Source organism: Lactuca saligna, chromosome 8 (assembly GCF_052625555.1).
Source record: "Lactuca saligna cultivar CGN05327 chromosome 8, ASM5262555v1, whole genome shotgun sequence".
Taxonomy (NCBI): Eukaryota; Viridiplantae; Streptophyta; class Magnoliopsida; order Asterales; family Asteraceae; genus Lactuca; species Lactuca saligna.
The window spans coordinates 46,925,001-46,932,903 of record NC_136424.1 but is presented as its reverse complement, the minus strand read 5'-3'; positions in this window follow the sequence as shown (position 1 = coordinate 46,932,903).

Sequence of the window (7,903 nt, the reverse complement as noted above, 5' to 3'; positions counted from 1 at the left end):
GAGAGACAAAGTGAGAATCGAGATTTGAGTATTGCGAAACTGGAAACGAGATGTATTATATCTAGATTCGAGAGACAATTAGCCGTTAGAGATTAAAGATTGTGAGAGAAAATCGACGATTCAGTATCAAGGGAAGGCGTCGATTCAATTAGCTACCGATTCATATGGCGCCCTAATCTCGATTTCCCACGTTCCCCACTACCATCCTTAGTCTCGTTCCTAATTAGGTTAATGTGATTTTGGACTAATTTGGGCCCTAATTAAATATATAGATAAAAATTATATATATATATATATATATATATATATATATATATATATATATATATATATATTCTAGAATTTTGGGGCCCCCTCGAGTCGTGGGCCTTGGGCGATCGCCCATGTCGCCCACCGTCAGGACCGGCCCTGACTTCAAGTCAGAGGTACAACCTTTCTATAAAATAGCAGATACAACAACTCGAGATGATAACATGGAAAAATACATAGCACATATAACACATAACATACAATTGTTCCTATATATTAAACTCACCGAGAAATAACCGGGGGTCAATATAGTAATTTGGGTAGCACTTTGGTTTTAAATATGACTTTCTTCGTTGAAAACCGGGCTCTGCGAAGGTAGGGATTTGAAACCGAAAAGATAAATTTTTCGGGCTTCTCGGGAATCTCGAGGCACGTTTCGGGCTTTAGAATAAGTACCGGGGCTTCGGGGGAAGTCGGAATGTAAGAAAATGTTGAAAAGGGGTGAAAAAGACCAAAATTCAAACATGTAACCGGGAGGTCTCGCACCCTTTATATAGGTGCGAGCCTCAGATCCGAAGCGAGGAGAGGAGGGCATGTGTGCGAGGCTCGGAACACGCAGCAATAGGGCGAAGCTTCGGCCGGAGAGCTGGCTGCTTCGGATTGGTTGGCTGCATCGGTCCAATGGGAGGACGACACGAGGGTCGGATCACGTGTGGCATGCGAGGATCACATGGCCCTTCGGACATCTGTGCGACACGTGTCGCTTCTCGGTCATTGCCACGCAGCAGCTTCGGACACGTGGCCAACTCCGAGCGAGGGTGACGTGGCAATCACTATTCATGCGAAATTTCTCGAAAAATGTGCCCAATCTTGTAAAATCCATAACTTTCTCATACGGACTCCGTTTTTGACGTTCTTTATATGCACGCGTAGAGAAAATTATGCTCTACAACTTTCGTTTAGACTTCATCAGAAAATTTTGACTTTATTTTTATATTATTATTTTTAACAGACCGGGACTGGAAAATCCGTTAAAAATTCATAACTTCTTCATTCGACGTCCGTTTTCGTCAGACTTTTTACCGTTGTACTACTAATGACGAGACCTTCGATTCTCGTTTAGGATGTGTCGGATAAAAATCACTCAATCTAAAATTCAAGTTTTTAGCTGTCTACTGCTAAGCTGAAACTTGTAAAAATCATAACTTCCTCATACGAAGTCAGATTTTGGCATTCTTTTTATCGAACTTCTTGGTTTAACGAATACTACGACTTTCATTTAAATCACTAAGGCTAAAAAGTAGTTTATCAAAAACTCACTTTTTATGTCATTCGGCATTGTGCCGGTTTTATCGTGGATCTACGATTGGTCATAACTTCTTCGTTATAACTCGGATTTCGACGAGGTTTTCGCCTACGTGTTTCTAACGAGATTATCTACAACTTTCAACAATAAAATTTTACTTATTTCAAGTTTTATATTTTCGCTAAATTTTACTATTTAGCTTTTAATTGGAATCTCATAAGACTTCCAATAATTTATGAGTGATTCTAAACATAGTTTTACCTTATTCTAGTAAAAACTATCTGTTAAAACTCAATACTCAATATCACATAATATTTCATAATATTATTTATATAAAACATGATCTCAAAACGTGTATGTTACAAATACCTCCTCCTTTTGAGAATTTCGTCCCCGAAATTACATAAATTAAAATAAATGGGGGTATTTCGATCTTATCTCATTCTTATTTTCCCAAGTATAGTTCGGGCCTCGATGGTGTTTCCACTTGACAAGCACCAACTCTACTTCTTTATTACGTAGCTTAGTCGTTCTTTCGCTTACGATCTCTTCAGGCTCTTCTACATAAGTTAACTTATTATCCAGTTTCACCTCGGATAATGGAACTGGCTCATCATAGATGCTTAGGCATTTGCGCAGATAACTCACATGGAAGACATCATGAAAACCCACCAAATCTTCAGGAAATTCCAAGCAGTATGCTTGTTTACTAATCCTCTGAAGGATTTTGAAAGGACCAACAAATCTAGGACTTAGTTTTCCTTTCTTTCCAAATCGCGTAAGACCTTTCCATGGGGATACCTTCAACATTACGAAATCCCCCACCTGGAATTCTATTGGTCGCCTCCTCTTTTCCGTATAGGACTTTTGTCTATCTTGGGCGGCTTTCATTCTTTCTTGTACAATTTGAATCTTGTTAGTGGTGTCTTGAATCCTTCCAGGGCCTCCAAGGATCTTATGTCCTATGTCACGCCAACATAATGGAGTACGACACTTGCGACCATATAATGCCTCATATGGTGGCATTTTAATTGAAGCATGGTAACTGTTATTATACGAGAATTCGACAAGAGGTAAGTATTTATCCTAGTTACCACCGAACTCCAAGAAACATGCACGAAGCATATCTTCTACAGTTTGGATTGTTCTCTCCGTCTGACCATCTGTCTGGGGATGATAGGCCGTGCTGAGAGCAACTCGAGATCCCAATTCACGTTGCATACTCGCCCAAAAGTGAGAAGTGAAGCGAGTATCACGATCGGAAACGATCCTTAGTGGCACACCATGTCTTGCAACAATTTCATCCAAGTATACTTGTGCGTATTTCTCCATTGGAGTCGTTTCACGCATGGAAAGAAAATGAGCGCTTTTAGTCAGGCAGTCGACGATTACCCAAATGCTATCATGTTGTCTAGCAGTCTTTGTGAAACAACCCAAAATACGACCCAAAAATTTCGTTTTTCAACATAACCAAAAACCATAATTTGAGTATCATATCATAAAAACCATACGTGATGTATCCCAAACATAATAAAAACAACACTGTGCGGAAGACTGTATCATATCCATGTCATATAAAAATCAAAAACTAAATCAACCCCCAGGATAAAAGTTGAAGCTGTGGTGTGTGCGATGCCATCATCCCGAGCTCTTCCCTTTGCTTGCGGAAGTACCTGAAACCAAAACTGAAACTGTAAGCACGAAGCTTAGTGAGCTCCCCCAAACTACCACATACCAAACCATACATAAAAAGCACATACTGGGCCTTGCCCTCTGCATCAGACCGAAGTCTGGAACTAGCTGCATCGGACCGAAGTCCGGAACTGACCGGGACCTTGTCCCCTGCATCGGACCAGAGTCCGGAACTAACTGCATCGGACCGAAGTCCGGAACTAACTGCATCGGACCGAAATCCGGAACTGACTGCATCGGACCGAAGTCCGGAACTAACTGCATCGGACCGAAGTCCGGAACTGACTGATCATGACATAGCATAACACATAACAACTATTATAATCACACATACTGCATACTGCATCGGACCGAAGTCCGGAACACATAACACAAATATGCTTGAATCACAAAGACATCAAGCACTCTAGCTACTGCATCAGACCAAAGTCCGGAACTACTGATAATTAAACGGGCCGGCATTATGGCCGTAGACCCGTTCCTACTGAAGGGAAACTCACCTCGTGAACTGGCTGCTGAGTGAATAGCTCTGAGGGCTAACTGCTGCTGCTCCGGTATCTCCCCGGCTACAAGTCCATAAACACACTCAATCAAATACTAAACACTGCACTGGGTAAAATGACTCTTTTATCCTTGGTCAAAGTCAACTGTTGGTCAAGGTCAACTCTCAATCAAAGTTAACCCACAGTTGACCTGACTCACCGAGTTGGGCCGCCAACTCGCCGAGTCCCTATTCTCACTCCTCGACCCTGCTCGCTGCTACTCGTCGAGTATGGCATCGACTCGACGAGTACTCTCCCGATCCAAGAACTCAGCCAATCTTCATCCGACTCGCCGAGTCCTATGAACAACTCGACGAGTTGTTCTTTGAGTTTAAGAAGATTGCCTTGGACTCGTCGAGTTGTATGAACAACTCGCCGAGTCCCTCCATTACTGAGTCTACCCTCAAACTCGCTGAGTCCACTCCACTACTCACTGGTCCCACTCGACACCGCTCAAAAGGAAGAAATCGGGGACTCGCGACTCGACTCGCCGAGTCGTTCTTCCGACTCGCCGAGTCACCGCCATGCAACTATTCTACACTCGATTCTGCTCGAATCCAAAACATACAAATGATAGATCTGAGTCCAATAAGCTGATTTACCACGTAAAGTTTCCAACTTTACGTGTACAAACACATGAACAAAGGAATAAAGGCTTAAAGATGCTTAAAAGGGGGTAGATCTAGGGTTAATATGCAAAATAGCTCCATAAAGGCAATAGATATGGGCTCTACAACTCCTAAATGAACAGATCTAAGGTTATCTCAGCATAAGAGAGCTTCCATATCAACATAAGGCTTTGAGAAAGGCATTAACAAGATCTAGAAAGGGTTTTAAGTCATAAAAGAGAAGGAAAACTGAAGAATACCTCAAAGAGCTCTTGCTTTCCCTTGAATCTCTGCTCTACAATCCTTCTCCTTGCTCCTTTCTTCTTCTCCTTCTTCAAGCCTTCACAATAGCACACAAAATCACTTAGAATCACTCAAGAACGAATTAGGGTTTTCTCACAGCTTTTGAGGGTGAAGGAGGCGAGATTGGGGGCTATAAGGTGGCTTAAATAGTGGGCAACCCGGGGATTTAGGGTTTCTCCCAGACGGACAGACTCACCGAGTCCAGAATATGGACTCGCCGAGTCGCCAGCTAACACGTGCTCGAAATCCCGACCCTACTCGGCGAGTCAGGCTATGAACTCGCCGAGTCCCTCTTGCAAAACTTCAAAATAAATACCAAGGAATTATCATACCGGAGACGGGTCGTTACACTTTGGCAATTTGGTAATAAAATCCAGGGACAGTTCTTCCCATTTCCATACAGGTACACTAAGGCTTTCTGGGGTTCCGTAAGGCTTTTGGTGCTATGTTTTGACTTGTAAGCATACCAAGCATTCCTGTACATATCTTCCAATGTCTCTCTTTAATCCAGGCCACCAATAATCAGCTTTTACATCATAGTACATTTTACTTGTACCAGGATGTATTGACAGTTTAGACTTATGGGAATCATCTAAAATCTTCTTTCTTAATCCACCAATCTTCGGAATCCACAACTAATTCTTGAATACCTTCAGTCCTTGGGGATCATCAAGTAAAACATCGGTGTAATGTACCATCCCTTCTTTCTTCACATTTTCTGGCTTTAGGGCTTATACTTGCCATTTCTCTAGTTCATCTAGGATAGTGAACTTTACTATGGTGTGAGTAATAGCATAACACATACTATTATGATAAACCTTTCTGCTAAGTGCATCGGCAACTACATTAGCCTTTCCAGGATGATATAGGATTTCACAGTCATAGTCTTTGATCAGCTCCATGGCTCGTTGTTGTATCATATTCAGAGTTTGCTGACTGAATATATACTTAAGACTCTTGTGGTCGGTATACAATTGACATTTTGTACCAAAGAGGTAATGTCTCCAAAGTTTTAGGGCAAATACCACTACAGCGAGTTCGAGATCATGAGTGGGATAATTCTTTTCATAATCTTTCAGTTGTTTTGAGGCATAGGCTATCACTTTACCATGTTGCATCAACACACAACCGAGTAATAATCTTGAAGCATCGCTATATATAGAGAAATCATCATCACCTTCTGGTAGTGATAAGATTGGAGCATGAGTCAAAAGATCTTTTAGAGTCGAGAAAGCTTTTTCTTGGGCTTCACCTCATTCGAACTTCACTTCCTTTCGTGTAAGACTCGTGAGAGGTATGGCTATACGAGAAAAGTCCTTAATAAATCTCAGGTAATATCCCGCGAGACCCAAGAAACTACGAATTTCGGATGCATTACGAGGCACTTCCCAATTTTGAATAGCTTCAATTTTAGTAGGATCTACGGATACACCGTCACCAGAAATAACATGGCCGAGAAATTGAACTTGGCGAAGCCAAAATTCACATTTCGAGAATTTAGCATAAAGCTTCTCCTTTCGAAGAAGTTCTAACATCGCACGAATAAGAATGTTATTAACATTCCTAAAATATTGTTCAATCACATGTGATTAGCATCTCTAATAAACACAATGGAATCCAATCGCAAGTGAGTATTATATGTCTTTTATGAACCCTTTTGGAGTATATATATATATATATATATATATATATATATATATATATATATATATATATATATATATATATATTATTTTATAATCATTTGTTATTGAAATATACCATTTTCGGTTGTCTTTCTTGATGATTTTCTTGCTTATTTCTCTTTAGGCACTTTTATGTTTTGTTTAAAAATATATAAACTCAAACATAATTAGAAAATCATATATGATTAAAACAAAAGCATAAGTTGTTTTGTAGCATCCGAAACCCTAAGGTATTGAATTCATAATTTTATTTTCATTATGAGGGTCCTCACCACGTGAGATCTTGGGGATCATGTTGTCATGGACCATTGACCTGTTGACTCGCATTTTTGGAAACTCGCGATGTGAGGCATAAGGTCTCACGATGTAAGCTCGACTTAATGACCCAAAACCCTAATTTTCGGGTATTTAAGTGAATGAGATGCTAGAATTATCCATCCTCAGTTTCTCTCACCCTCTAAGCCTCTGGAAAACCCTAATCTCGACTCTCTTGGAGATTTTGAGAATTTTTGAGATCTTTGAAGCTTTCCTTGGTGGTGTTTAGCTACTTGTAGTGAAAGAAGTCCTTGGTTGGGCAACCTTGGCGGTTTGGCTTCCACCCTTGCATTCTTTTGGAGCTTTTGGACCATTGTAAGTCATCAAGCTTGGACCTTTATACCTATTTCATTCTAAATCGAAGTTATAAGCACCTTTTTTTTCATGTTTGAGTGGGATTGCTTGCATGGGATCCATAAAGTTGGCAACGTTATGGATCACTGACTCATTCTCTTCAATATAGTCGTTGGATATGAGTTTTGGTGTAGTTTGCGACTCTAAGTTTGAGTCTAGAACTCATTTTTTCCACTTTTGGTCTAGTAAGGGTTTGAGTCATGAATTGGACATGCATGACTGAAAAGCCTCAGTTTTTATCTTCTTTTGGGTAAAGGAAGACCCCCTGGAAAGTCCCAAGTCATGGTTGTAAGTATTAAGAGCTTATTGCTTTAAGTTGGTCAGTTCAGATCTCACGACGTGAGGTTTAGGACCGTCACATCAAGCAAAATACCCGGATTAGATCACGACGAGACTCAATGTTTGGTCGTGACATGACGGGGACTAGAATCTTTTTGGATAAGTTGAGTTGACCCACTGAGTCAGGACTTAGTCGAGTTGGTCCTCACGACGTCACTATGGTCTAGTCACGACGTGAGAACCTGTTGTTGGCATTTGGACGATAGATTTTGGACCATGTTGGGCCTTGGGATTTAATTATGGGCTAATGATATTTTTTGGACTATTGGTTGAAGGCCCTTGAAGGGTTTTAGGCCCAATTTGGAAAATTGGACCATAATTGGGCCTTTGGTCAACTGAATTAGGCCAAGTTAAAGAAAGGGTAAAAAGGTCTTTTACCCTAGTGTGGACTCTTAGTGTGGTTTGGGATCCAATTATTAATTGGAAGTTATTTTTTGATTGATAGCGTGGAGATTATAGCGGTTTAGCGGCTGGTGACTTTTCTGTGAGATTCTGCAGTGCGAGGTGAGT